The sequence below is a fragment of the Nyctereutes procyonoides genome, unplaced genomic scaffold (genome assembly GCF_905146905.1).
Source record: "Nyctereutes procyonoides isolate TBG_1078 unplaced genomic scaffold, NYPRO_anot_genome, whole genome shotgun sequence".
Classification (NCBI taxonomy): domain Eukaryota; kingdom Metazoa; phylum Chordata; class Mammalia; order Carnivora; family Canidae; genus Nyctereutes; species Nyctereutes procyonoides.
Genome location: NW_026575025.1, coordinates 12818181 through 12831962, shown reverse-complemented (window position 1 = coordinate 12831962; position 13782 = coordinate 12818181). Strand labels below are relative to the sequence as shown.

Sequence of the window (13782 nt, the reverse complement as noted above, 5' to 3'; positions counted from 1 at the left end):
CTACCTTGATAGAAGCGCGGACTCTTCTCACTGTAGCCTTCCAGCTGGTCTCTCTTTACATCTCAGGCCGAATTCGTAGATTTTCAGGATGGTTTGAAGGTTACCTAGGTAATTTGGTGGGGACAGGCGATTTGGGGACCCTGCTCTTCCGCCATCTTGCCCCTCCCCAAATTTTAGCCCTTTAAAAAAAAAGTAGTTTGTCACATTATTTTAACAAACTTTGATATTACAAAATTGAAATAGATAAAACATTGAGTACTAGCTTAGAAATTGACCATAATTTTACTTTCTTATTTCTTTTTTAAATTTGTTTTTATTTAAGTTCAATTTGCTTACATATACTATAACACCCAGTGCTCATCCCATCAAGTGCCCTCCTCAGTGCCCATCACCCAGCTAACCCCAACCCCCTCGCCGGCCTCCCCTTCCACTACCCTTTGTTTGGTCCCAGAATCAGGAATCTCTCATGGTTTGTTTCCCTCTCTAATTTTTCCCACTCAGTTCCCCTCCTTATAATCCCTTTCACTATTTCTTATATTCCCCATATGAGTGAAACCATATGATGATTATCCTTCTCCAATTGACCTACTTCACTCACCATGATACCCTCCAGTTCCAACCACGTCAAAGCAAATGGTGGGTACTTATCGTTTCTAAAGCCTGAGTAATATTCCATTGTATACATAGACCACATCTTCTTGATCCATTCATCCTTCGATGGACACCGAGGCTCCTTCCACAGTTTGGCTATTGTGGACATGGCTGCTATAAACATTGGAGTACAGGTGTGCCCACGTTCCACTACATCAGTATCTTAAGGGGTAAATAGTGCTGGGTCGTAGGGCAGGTCTATTTTTAACTCTTTGAGGAACCTCCACACAGTTTTCCAGAGTGGCTCCACCAGTTCACATTCCCACCAACAGTGCAAGAGGGTTCCCCCTTCCTCACATCCTCTCCAACATTTGTTGTTTCCTGTCTTGTTAATTTTCACCATTCTTATTGGTGTGAGATGGTATCTAATTGTGGTTTTGATTTGTATTTCCCTGATGGCAAATGATGCAGAGCATTTTCTCACCTGCTTGTTGGCCATGTGTATGTTTTCTTTGGTGAAATTTCTGTTCATGTCTTCTGCCCATTTCATGATTGGGTTTTTTGTTTCTTCAGTGTTGAGTTTAGTAAGTTCTTTATAGATCTTGGATACTAGCCCTTGATCTGATAGGTCATTTGCAAATAGCTTCTCCCATTCTGTAGGTTGTCTTTTAGTTTTGTTGACTGTTTCTTTTGCTGTGCAGAAGCTTTTTATCTTGATGAAGTTCCAATAGTTCATTTTTGCTTTTATTTCCTTTGCCTTCATAAATGTATCTTGTAAGAAGTTTCTGTGGCCAGGTTCAAAAAGTGTTGAATCAGTGCTGCCTGTGTTCTTCTCTAGGATTTTGATAGATTCTTGTCTCGCATTTATCTTTCAACCATTTTGAGTTTATCTTTGTGTATGGTGTAAGAGAATGATCCAGTTTCGTTCTTCTGCACGTGGCTGTCCAATTTTCCCTGCACCATTTATTGAAGAGACTGTCCTTTTTCCAGTGGATAGTCTTTCCTGCTTTGTCAGATATTAGTTGATCATAGAGTTGAGGGGCCATTTCTGGATTCTCTATTCTGTTCCATTGACCTATGTTTTGTGCCCATACCACACTGTCTTGATGATCACAGCTTTGTAGTACAGCTTGAAATCCAGCATTGCGATGCCCCTGGCTCTGGTTTTCTTTTTCAATATTCCTCTGGCTATTGGGGGTCTTTTCTGATTCCATACAAATCTTAAGATTATTTGTTCCAACTCTGTGGAGAAAGCCCATGGTATTTTTTGGGATTGCATTGAACATGTATATTGCCCTGGGTAGCATAGACATTTTCACCATATTAATTCTTCCAATCCATAAGCATGGAATATTTTTCCACCTCTTTGTGTCTTCCTCAATTTCTTGCAAAAGTGTTCTGTAGTTTTTAGGTATAGATCCATTACCTCTTTGGTTAGGTTTATTCCTAGGTATCTTATGCTTTTGGGTGCAATTGTAAATGGGATTTACTCCTTAATTTCTCTTTCTTCACTCTCATTGTTAGAGTGTAGAAATGCAACTGATTTCTGGGCATTGATTTTGTATCCTGCCATATTGGTGAATAGCTTTATGAGTTCTAGCAATCTTGGGGTGGAGTCTTTTGGGTTTTCTATGTACAGTATCATGTCATCTGTAAAGAGGGAGAGTTTGACTTCTTCTTTGCCAATTTGAATGCTCTTTCTTTCTTCCTTTCTTGTCTGATTGCTGAGGCTAGGACTTCTAGTACTATGTTGATAACAGTGGTGAAAGTGGACATCCCTGTTGTGTTCCTGATCTTAGGGGAAAGGGTCTCAGTTTTTTCCCTCATTGAAAATGATATTCACTGTGGGATTTTTATAAATGGCTTTTATTTTTTTTAATTTTTATTTATTTATGATAGTCACACAGAGAGAGAGAGAGAGAGAGAGAGAGGCAGAGATACAGCCAGAGGGAGAAGCAGGCTCCATGCACCGGGAGCCCGACGTGGGATTCGATCCCGGGTCTCCAGGATCGCGCCCTGGGCCAAAGGCAGGCGCTAAACCGCTGCGCCACCCAGGGATCCCTATAAATGGCTTTTAAAACATTGAGGAATGTTCCCTCTATCCCTACACTTTGGAGAGTTTTAATCAGAAATGGATGCTGTACTTTGTCAAAAGTTTTCTCTACATCTATAGAGAAGATCATATGGTTCTTGTGTTTTCTTTGTTGATGTGATCTATCACATTGATTATTTTATGAGTGTTGACCCACCCTTGCATCTCGTGGATAAATCCCACTTGGTCATGGCGAATAATCCTCTTAATGTACTCTTGGATCCTATTGGCTAGTATCTTGGTGAGAAATTTTGCGTCTGTGTTCATCAGGGATATTGGTCTATAATTCTCCTTTTTGGTGGGGTCTTTGTCTGGTTTTGGAATCAAGGTTGTGCTGGCCTCATAGAATGAGTTTGGAAGTATTCCATCTCTTTCTATCTTTCAGAACAGCTTTACTAGAATAGGCATTGCTTCTTCTTTAAATGTTTGATAGAATTCCCCTGGGAAGCCATCTGGCCCTGGATTTTTGTGTCTTGGGAGGTTTTTGATGTCTGCTTCCATTTCCTCCCTGGTTATTAGCCTGTTCAGGTTTTCTATTTCTTCCTGTTCCAGTTTTGGTAATTTGTGGTTTTCCAGAAATGCAACCATTTCTTCTAGATTGCCCAATTTGTTGGCATAGAGCTGATTATAATATGCTTTTAAAATCATTTATATTTCCTTGGTATTGGTTGTGATCTCTCCTCTTTCATTCATGATTTTATTAATTTGAGTATTTTCTGTCTTCTTTTTAATAAGGCTGGCTAGGAATTTATCTTATTAATGCTTTCAAAGAACCGACTCCTGGTTTTGTTGATCTGTTGTTCTATGGTTCTTCTGGTCTCTATTTCATTGAGTTCTGCTCAAATCTTTATTTAATCTCTCTTTTTCTGCTTGGTGTAGGCTTTACTTGCTGTTCTTTCTCCAGTTCCTTTAGGTGTGAAGTTAGCTTGTGTACTTGAGTTTTTTTTTTTTTCCAATTTCTTGAAGGAGTCTTGTATTGCAATGTATTTCCCTCTTAGGACCACTTTTGCTGTGTCCCAAAGATTTTGAATGGTTGTGTCTTCATTTTAATTAGTTTCCATGAATCTTTTAAATTATTCTCTCATTTACTGGTTGCCCCATTCATCTTTTAGTAGGATGCTTTTTAACCTCCATGTGTTTGAGTCTCTTCCAAATTTCTTCTTGTGATTGAGTTCTAGTTTCAAAGCATTGTGGTCTGAAAATATGCAGGGGACAATCCCAATCTTTTGGTATCGATTGAGACCTGATTTGCGACCCATTATGTGGCCTGTTCCAGAGAAAGTTCCATGTGTACTTGAGAAGAATGTGTATTCCATTGTGTTCGGATGGAAAGTTCTGTATACATCTGTGAAATCCATTTGATCCAGTGTGTCATTCAAGGCCCTTGTTTCTTTGGTGATGTTCTGCTTAGAAGATCTGTCATCTGCTGAAAGTGCCATGTTGAAGTCTCCTTCTATTAGTGTATTATTATCTAAGTATCTCTTTACTTTGGTTATTAGTTGATTGATATATTTGGCAGCTCCCACATTAGGGACATAAATATTCATGTTTGTTAGATCTTCTTGTTGGATAGACCCTTAAGTATGATATAGTGTCCCTCTTCATCTCTTACTACAGTCTTTGGGATAAACTTTAATTTATCTGATATGAGGATTGCTACCCCAGCTTTCTTTGAGGACCATTTGAATGGTAAATGGTTCTCTACTCCTTCACCTCCTAAGGGTGGAGGTGTCCTTAGGCCTAAAATGAGTCTCTTGTAGACAGCATATAGATGGGTCTTGCTTTTTATCCAGTCTGATACCCTGCATCTTTTGATGGGATCATTTAGCTCATTCACATTCAGAGTAACTATTGAAAGATATGAATTTAGTATCATCATATTACCTATTTAGTCCCTGTTTTTGTGGACTTTTTCTTTGGGTTCCCTCTTTCTTTTACAGGGTCCCCTTTAATATTTCTTGCAGAGCCAGTTTGGTGGGCACATATTCTTTCAGTTTCTGCCGATCCTGGAAGCTCTTTATCTCTCCTTCTATTCTGAATGAGAGCCTTGCTTGATAAAGTATTCTTGGCTGCATGTCCTTATATCATTTAGTACTCTGAATATATCCTGCCAGCCCTTTTGGCCTGCCAAGCCTCTGTGGAGAGGTCTGCTGTTAATCTAATGTTCCCCTCATATAAGTTAAGAATCTCTTGTCTTGAGCTACTTTATGAATTTTCTCTTTATCTTTGAAATTTGCAAGTTCACTATTAAATGTCAAGGTGTTGAAAGGTTTTTATTGATTTTTTGGGGGGGTCTTCCATCTTTTGAATCTTTTTTTTTTTAAGATTTTATTTATTTATTCATGAGAGACACAGAAAGAGAGAGGAAGAGACACAGGCAGTGGGAGAAGCAGGCTCCATGCAGGGAGCTCAATGCAGGACTCAATTCCAGAACTCCAGGATCATGCCCTGAGCTGAAGGCAGATGCTCAACCGCTGAGCCACACAGGCATCCCTCCATTTCTTGAATCTGAATGCCTGTTTTCTTCCCCAGATTCGGGATGTTCTCAGCTATGATTTGTTCAAATATACTTTGGGGTCCTCTCTCTCTCTCTCTCTCTCTCTCTCTCTCAGTCTCTTCTGGAATCCCAATTAGACGTGTATTCTTCCTTTTCAAGTTATTAATTATTTCCCTAAGCCTTTCCTCATGAGCTAATTGCTTTTCTCTTTTTTTCCTCAGCTTCCTTCCTTACCATCAACTTGTCTTCTATGTCACTCACTCTCTCTTCCACTTCATTAACCCTAGCAGTTAGAACATCCAGTTTGGATTGCATCTCATTTAATCTATTTTTTATTTCAGCCTGATTAGATCTTAATTCTGCAGTAACGAAATCTCTAGAGTCCTTTATGCTTTTTTTCCAGAGCCACCAGTAGCTTTATAATTGTACTCCTGAATTGAATTTCTGACATTGTATTGAAATCCAAATTCTGTAACTCTGTGGCAGAGTTGTTTCTGGTTCATTTGTGGTGAATTATTCCTTCTAGTCATTTTGTCCAGTGCAGAGTGGCTGTATGAGTGGGTTGAGTCAAAAATATCAACCATGACCTAAGTAAAATACACCCTAGATGATTCCAAAGAGGTCAGAGACCAGAAAATAAAAGAAAAAAGAAGAACAGAACAAAATAAAACAAAAGGACCACTAAAGTGAAAAACAAATTTTAGAACAAGGTAGCAAAAATAAAAAGCCAAAAACCAAAAAGAAAGAAGAAAAAAAGAAAAATCAAATAAAATAAAGGAAGAAAGAAAGAAAGAAAAGAAAAAAAGAAAAAAAGGGGGGGAAGTGGTAGTAGAGAGAGAATGTAGTCTACCTGATCACCCTCGAGGGTGATCCTCTTGGTTCTGAGTGTATTTTGTTCTGTATATTAGAAGATGCTCAATCCCAAATTTATATAAACCAGCAATACTTATATAAAGCCCCAACATTGACCACAAAAACATAAACAAGATAAAAGAGGGGGGCAGAATGGAAAGGAAGAGAGAATATAATCTCACAGAATGAACCAATATGGTATTACACTTGGTTCTGAGTGTATGTTGGTTGTGTTTTAGAAGGTACTAACTCCCACCACTGTAAAACAAAATGAGGCAGAAAAAAAACAAAAAACAAATACCTATATCTTGTATATTGACCAAAATTAAATTGAATACATTGAAGGGAATCCAGAAGTGAAAATTTTATCTAAGATATGTAATTGTATGGGATCCCTGGGTGGCGCAGCGGTATGGCGCCTGCCTTTGGCCCAGGGGGCGATTCTGGAGACCCCGGATCGAATCCCACGTCGGGCTCCTGGTGCATGGAGCCTGCTTCTCCCTCTGCCTGTGTCTCTGCATCTTTCTCTCTCTCTCTCTCTCTCTGTGTGTGACTATCATAAAATAAATAAAAATTTTAAAAAAAGATATGTAATTGTAGAAGTATGAAAGTCAAAAAGGAAAAAAACTTAAAAATGAAGAGCTGGTAAAATATTGTAGTTAAGGTGAGAAAAGAGAAAAATATTGGCTATTTTTAGTCTGATATAAAAACGAGTTGTAATGGAAAAAGAAAAAAAAGACCCTTTAGTTCTATATACTATTTCCCCTCAGTCCTGGAGCTTTCCAGTGCTGCTTGGTCAATAAGCTTGCTCTTCCCTTGTTCTTCCAGCTGGCCTTCTGGGGGAGGAGCCTGCTGCACTGATTCCCAGGTGTTTGTGCCTGGGCAGAAAGGCTCTGCACCCTGCTGGGTGCTGGGCTCAGTACAGCTGTTTGTCCTGTGAGGCCTTTGTTCCCTAGAGGCCCCACCTCTCCCAATAACGAGGTGAAACAAAGAGGAAAAACAAAAATGGCAGCAGCCAGATTTCTAGCTCTGGAGTCGAGCTCCCCACAAGTAACTAAGCATAGTGTCCCAGTCCGCACTAGCCTAGATGCTCCTGGGGACAGGCACAGGTGTACTGATCTGAACGGCTTGTGGGGCACCCAGCAGCAGGAGAATTCTCACTTTCCTGTGCCCTCCCCACTTCTGCCTGTACGGGGGGTGGGGGGTTGAGGATCCCCGGCTTTGTCCTCTTGGGCACCTTGGGATCTGGGGCCCTGTGCCACTGGACCCACACTCCTGGGGACTGCCTCTCCCAAAAGGAACAGGGCACAGCCACCTCCTTCCATTGCCAGGATCTAGGGTAAAGGGAGCTTTGGAGCCGGCCTGCCTAACCAATTAGCTTCTCAATGTCCCAGAGGGCTGCCAGGCTCCAGCCCTTTACTGATATCAGGCCATGGTTTGCAGTGACCTTTCCCCTGGATGCCCCTCTTCTTATCAAGTAGAGCACTTTACAAACTAATTTTGCAAATACATCTGGAAACAGAAAAAAAAAAAAGCCTGCATTTATAACACACACACATACATCCACAGACATACATGTAGACACAGAGAGATCTTATAGCTTTCATTTTAAAGTTTTAGCCACAATCCAGGTAAGACGGTGCAAAACACACTTGTTTATAAAAGAAGTGTTGGATTCAAATCATGTTTCTAGCAGATGAAATAAGTCAAGGTGATCTGCTCAGAAAGCTTAAACTTTTCACTAACATTTGTTGAGAAGATGTTAAAGCTTTTTCATAGGCCTGGTTCTCAAATAACCTTTCCTCTTTAACCTCTTTAAAATATTTCTTCTTACTATTGTTAGCTACTTGAATTTAAATTAAAAAGAAAAAAGAAACAAAAATTTTTCTTCTGATAAGAATGGCTTCTGTTCCTAGAGAAAACCTAGGTGCATCCTGCAATCATAATAAGAACCACAAGGTCCAGTCTGGCCACAACATTGGCCCCTGTCAAGGAAATGTGGGGGGGGGGGGTGCTTTCCACAAGTAATATGGGGCCAGGCAAGTGCCCCAGTGATGGGAGATAATGCCATTACTATAAATAGGCTGAGACCCACACAATAAGGATCCACTAAAATTGGGGCACCTGGGTGGCTCAGTTTGTTAAGCTTCTGACTCTAGATTTCAGCTCAAGATCATGAGATGGAGCCCCATATTGGACTCCATGCTCAACATGGAATTTGCTTGAGATTCTTTCCTTCTGCCCTTCCTCCTGCCTCCAAAATATAAAAGTGAATAAATCTTTTAAAAAAGAAGTATTGTTGATATGTTATATTAGTTTCAGGTATATAACATAGTTATTTAACAATTCTTTTTTTTTTAAGATTTTATTTATTCATGAGAGATACAGAAAGAGAGGCAGAGACACAGGCAGAGGGAGAGGGAGAAGAAGGCTCCCTTTAAAAAAAAAAAATTTTTTTTAAAGGCTGTACTCCCAACCTTAGCAGAGAGTCACCTCTAGTAAGAGAAACTAAAACATGTGCTATAGTGCCACCTGAAAAACAAAAGGAAGGCTTTCATTTGTCAACCTATTGAACTGTATCAAAGTAAACAAAACCTTGCCTAAATAAGAAAGGTACTTGCTACTTCAAATGCCACAGCAGAGGCACTTTCCATCAAGCACCATGAAAAATCGCAACAATATGATACCACAAAAAGACAATGACAGTTTTCCAGCAACTGAGCCCCAAAGCATGGAATATTGCAATCTAATCAATAATAATTTAATATAGCTATTATGAAGACATTCAGCAAGCTACAAGAAACTCAGTCAATACAATGATCTCAGGAATAAAGGGAATAAAATTAACAGACACAAAGAGAGTACTTTAACAAAGAGATTGAAATTCTGGGGGAAAAAATCTGGAGCTGAAGAACTCAATAAACAAGATGAAGAGTGCATTAGAATGCATTAGAAATAGAGCATATCATATGGAAGAGAGAATTAGCATGTTTGAAGATATAAATATAGGAATGATTCAGGTGGAAAAGGAGAGAGAATTAAGATTTTTTGAAAGTGAATAAATCCTTTGAGACAATCCAGCTTCATCAGAAAAGTAAACATAAGAAAAAGAAAGAAAGAAAAGTCAACATAAGAATAATGGGAATCCCAGAAGGAAAAAAGAGAGAGAAAGGGAGCAGAGACCATATCTAAAGGAATAACAGCTGAAAACTTTACTAACCTGGAGAAGGAACTGGATATACAAATCCATGAAACTAATAGAACACCTTATTATCTCAACAGAAAGATTCCCAAGACATTATATTAAAACTGTCAAAAGTCTATGATTTAAAAAGAATTTTAAAGGCAGCCAGGGGAAAAGAGACAGTTATCTACAAAGGCAACATCATTAGGCAATCAGTGGATTTCTCAGCAGGAACCCTATAGGCCAGGAAGAGTGGGATGACATATTCAAAATATTAGAAGATAACAGCCACCATCCAAGAATACTCTCTCTGGCAAAGTTATCCTTCAGATATGAAGGAGAAATAAAGTCTTTCTCAGACAAACATAAGCTGAGGGAAGTCACTAGACTTGCCTTACAAGAGAGATTGAAAAGAGCTCTTTAAGCCAAAATAAAAAGACAAAAGTACACAAAACTCTGATTACAGTGATAGTCAGAATTAGAACACTGTAGCTCTTTTTAGGAACAATATATTCCAGTCTTAACTACAGCATAAGGTTTAAAGGAAAAGAGCATTAAGAACAACTGGGATGCCTGGGTGGCTCAGTGGTTGAGTGTCTGTCTTTGGCTCAGGTCGTGATCCTGGGGCCCTGAGACTGAGTCCTGCATCAGGCTCCCTGTGAGGGCCTGTTTCTCCCTCCATCTATGTCTCTGCCTATGTCTCTCATGAATAAGTAATTTTAAAATCTTACGAAGAACAACTATAGCTACTACAACTCGATAACAAAATAACAGCATAAAAAGAGATAATCGTGGGATGTTTGGCTCAGTCAGTTAAGTGTCAGGCTCTTGTTCTCAGCGTGGGTTGTGATCTCAGGGTCATCGAACCCAGTATTGGGCTCCATGCTGGGCATGGAATCCGTTTAAGATTCTCTCTTTCCTTCTACCCTTATGCCTCTAAAAAAAAAAAAAAAAAAAAAAAAAAAAAAAAAAAAAAAGATATAATCATGACATCAAAAATATAAAAGAGGAAGGGTAAAAAGAAGGAAACCTGACAGAAGAATGAAGATAAATTGCTATCAGCAGAAAAAGGAATATTTTATGAGATGTTTTATGTAGACTTTGTAACCACAAAGCAAAAATCTAGAGCAGAGACACAAAACATAAAAGAGGGGAATACTGAGCAAATCACCATGGAAAACCACCAACTTACAAAGGTAAACAAAAACAAGAAAAAGAAACAATGGAGAGACAAAATAACCAGAAGGCAAAAGATGAAATAGCAGTAGTAAATTCTTACCTATTGATAATTACCCTACATGTAAATGGATTGAACTCACAAAACAAAAGGTACAGTGTAGCTAAGTGGATTTCAAAAACAACACCTGAATATATACTGCCTGCAGGAAAGTGAAAGAGTGGAAGACTATATTCTGAGCAAGTGGAAAAGAGAAGGCAGGTGTAACCACACTTACATCAGACAAAACAGACTTCAAGCCAAAAAAGGGTAAAAAAAGACCAAAAAAAGGTTACGATATAATATCAAGGGTACCAATACATCAAGAAGATATAATAATCATAAATATATATGCTCCCAACAGCCAAGCATTGAAATATATTAAGCAATTAATAATAGATCTTAAGGGAGAAACAGGTAACAATACAATAACTAGAGGAGATTTCAATAACCCACTATCAACAATGGATAGGTCAGCCAGACAGAAAATAAACGAAAAAATATTGGAATTTAACCGCGCTCTAGAACAAGTGGGCTTAATAGACATAGAACAATTCACCCAACAGCAGATGAATATATCTCTTTCATCCAACATCTAAAAATGTGAAGTCTCATGCTTTTGTCATTTCTTTAAAATGTTGCACATCTAAATGTTTAAATATAAGCAAAGCAATGAAAGTTTTCATGATTTAAATCTCTCAAACAGGGATGACCCCAAAGCCAGAGACGAGGACTCCAACAGCCTGTTAAAACGTGGTGGATTACTATGAAGTTCTAGGCGTGCAGAGACATGCCTCAACTGAGGATATTAAAAAGGCGTACCGGAAACTCGCCCTAAAGTGGCAGCCAGATAAAAACCCTGAAAATAAAGAAGAAGCAGGGAGGAAATTCAAGCAAGTAGCTGAGGCGTATGAGGTGTTATCAGATGCAAAAAAACGGGACATCTGTGACAGATACGCAAAGGAGGACTAAATGGTGGAGGTGGAGGTGGAGGTGGAGGTGGAGGTGGAGGTGGAGGTGGAGGTGGAGGTGGAGGTGGAGGTGGAGGGAGTTCATTCTGACACTCCATTTGAGTTTGGCTTCACATTCCGTGACCCAGATGATGTCTTCAGGGAATTTTTTGGTGGAAGGGACCCGTTTTCCTTTGACTTCTTTGAAGACCCATTTGAGGACTTCTTTGGGAGCAGAAGAGGCCCCCGTGGGAGCAGGAACCGAGGCACGGGGTCCTTCTTCTCCGCCTTCAGTGGATTTCCGTCTTTTGGAGGAGGGTTTTCTTCTTTTGATACAGGGTTTACTTCCTTCGCATCGCCAGGTCACGGGGCCTCGCTTCATTCTCTTCCACGACATTTGGTGGTAGTGGGATGGGCAACTTCAAATCTATATCCACTTCTACTAAAATGGGTAATGGCAGAAAAATCACTACAAAGAGAATTGTGGAGAATGGTGAAGAAAGAGTAGAAGTTGAAGAGAACGGCCAGTTAAAGTCCTTAACGGTAAACGATAAGGAGCAGCTGCTACGCTTGGATAACAAGTAACAGCGCACGCGTGGAGCAGAAATGTTAGCTGTAACGGGCACCATTGAGGACAGACAGGAACGCTTTTTTTTGAAGATTTCAAACGAACTCAACTTTCAGTATAACTGTACCTAATCTAAAGTATTTATACACAGCTCATCGGAGCCCTATTTGTCATAGAGTTTTGAGTTTATTGTTGGGACCACATAATAGGACCATTGTTTGGGGTTTTTTTGTTTTGTTTTGTTTTGTTTTGTTTTTTGTCTTTAAAAATTGTTGTAAATCTCTGTATGCACTTTGCTTTTTTATTAAACATAATCCAAGGTGGCCGTGACTCTTTCGAAAGTACACTAACACCACACGGACCTGCTTTTCCATTGTGTTTGAAACGTGAGCCAAGCAGAGTCACCCTGCTGTGAAATTAACATTGCCAGGATGAATCTTCCACAAAATAATTTCAAATTTTTTCAGTATTTAGTAGTGAGAGATATTAATGCATTAATGGTAATACATTTCTCTTTTAATATAAATTGAGGATGTTTTTCTAGTTGTGCATGAACGCTGGCAACTTGTTTAAATATGTAATGTTAAGCTTAGGTTTAAAAAAAAGTAAAGCTGGTAAACTGGGTTTTTGTCATTTGCTTTAAAAAAATAATAAATGCTAATGTGTTTGGTGCATTCTTTTCTGAAAAATAAATAAATAAATAAATCTCTCAAACAAGCCAGACCCCACCTTCACTCCATTGCTGAGTCAAGGCTCATGCTAATGGCCTTCTAGAAACAAGTTTTAAAACACCCTGATGAGGATGACTCAGAGTGTAGACATGGGCTTCTACACTCAGACAACCACCTTGGTGATCACGGTTGTGTGCCAATTAAACACAAGTCTAAACCTAGACAAACCTACTCAGCATTGGTTCCTTAAATCCTTTCCCTTTGCGTATCTACTGCAATAGCCCAAATTCCTTTATTCCTTGACTGACCAGCAATTCCATTTGCCTAATTATTAATAACAACCCCTTTTGGTGTCAAAAGTATCTGAATGGAGATGAAAACTTTACGGTTACTCTACATATTCCTGACTGGAGAGAGGCTACATATCAGAGTTTGGAGAAAGGAAATCATTGGTAATGCATCTAAGCCTTTTGATGATGATGAAAAATTTATTATGAACCCTGATGTGAGATACTGACCTTGAGTCGTGTACAATGTCATCCAGATTATTATCTGCCTGGCCTCCTTTAGGATCATAGAAGCAGTAAATAATTGGGGTAAAGAGAAGGAAATGAGCCATGCTCACTGTCACAGAGTAGAAACTGTTTACTGGGGACTCTGCATAATGTCTGTAACAAAAGCCCTTCCCTATTCCTACTCAATATTAAAAGGACTCTCAAGATGTCAGTTCTTCCCAACTTGATCTCTAGAGTCAATGCATCAATATCAAATCTTTGCAAATTATTTTGTAAATATCAACAACTAATTCTAAAGTTTATATGGAGAAGCAAAAGACACAGACTTGCCAACACAATATGGAAGAGAAAGAACAAAGTTGGAGGCCTGTACCCAACCTCAAGACTTGGGTACAGGCCTCAAAAAAAAAAAAAGAAAAAGAAAAAGAAAAAGAAAGAAAGCTGACAAACCTGCAGTAATCAAGACAGCATAATATTGGTGAAAAAATAGACAAATTGATAAATGGAACAGTATAGAATGCCCAGAAATAGACCCACAAAAATATAGTCAATTGATCTTTGACAAAAGAGCAAAGGCAATACTGTGGAGCAAAGATAGTCTTCAACAAATGATGTTAAAACAGCTGGACATACACATGCAAAAAAA

The 13782-nt window shown here is 39.0% G+C and overlaps 1 pseudogene; it reads left to right on the top strand.

The window, feature by feature from the left end:
- Positions 1-11182: 11182 nt before the first annotated feature.
- On the top strand, positions 11183-12010 carry LOC129503188 (dnaJ homolog subfamily B member 6-like; annotated as a pseudogene).
- The last annotated feature ends 1772 nt before the right edge of the window (positions 12011-13782 follow it).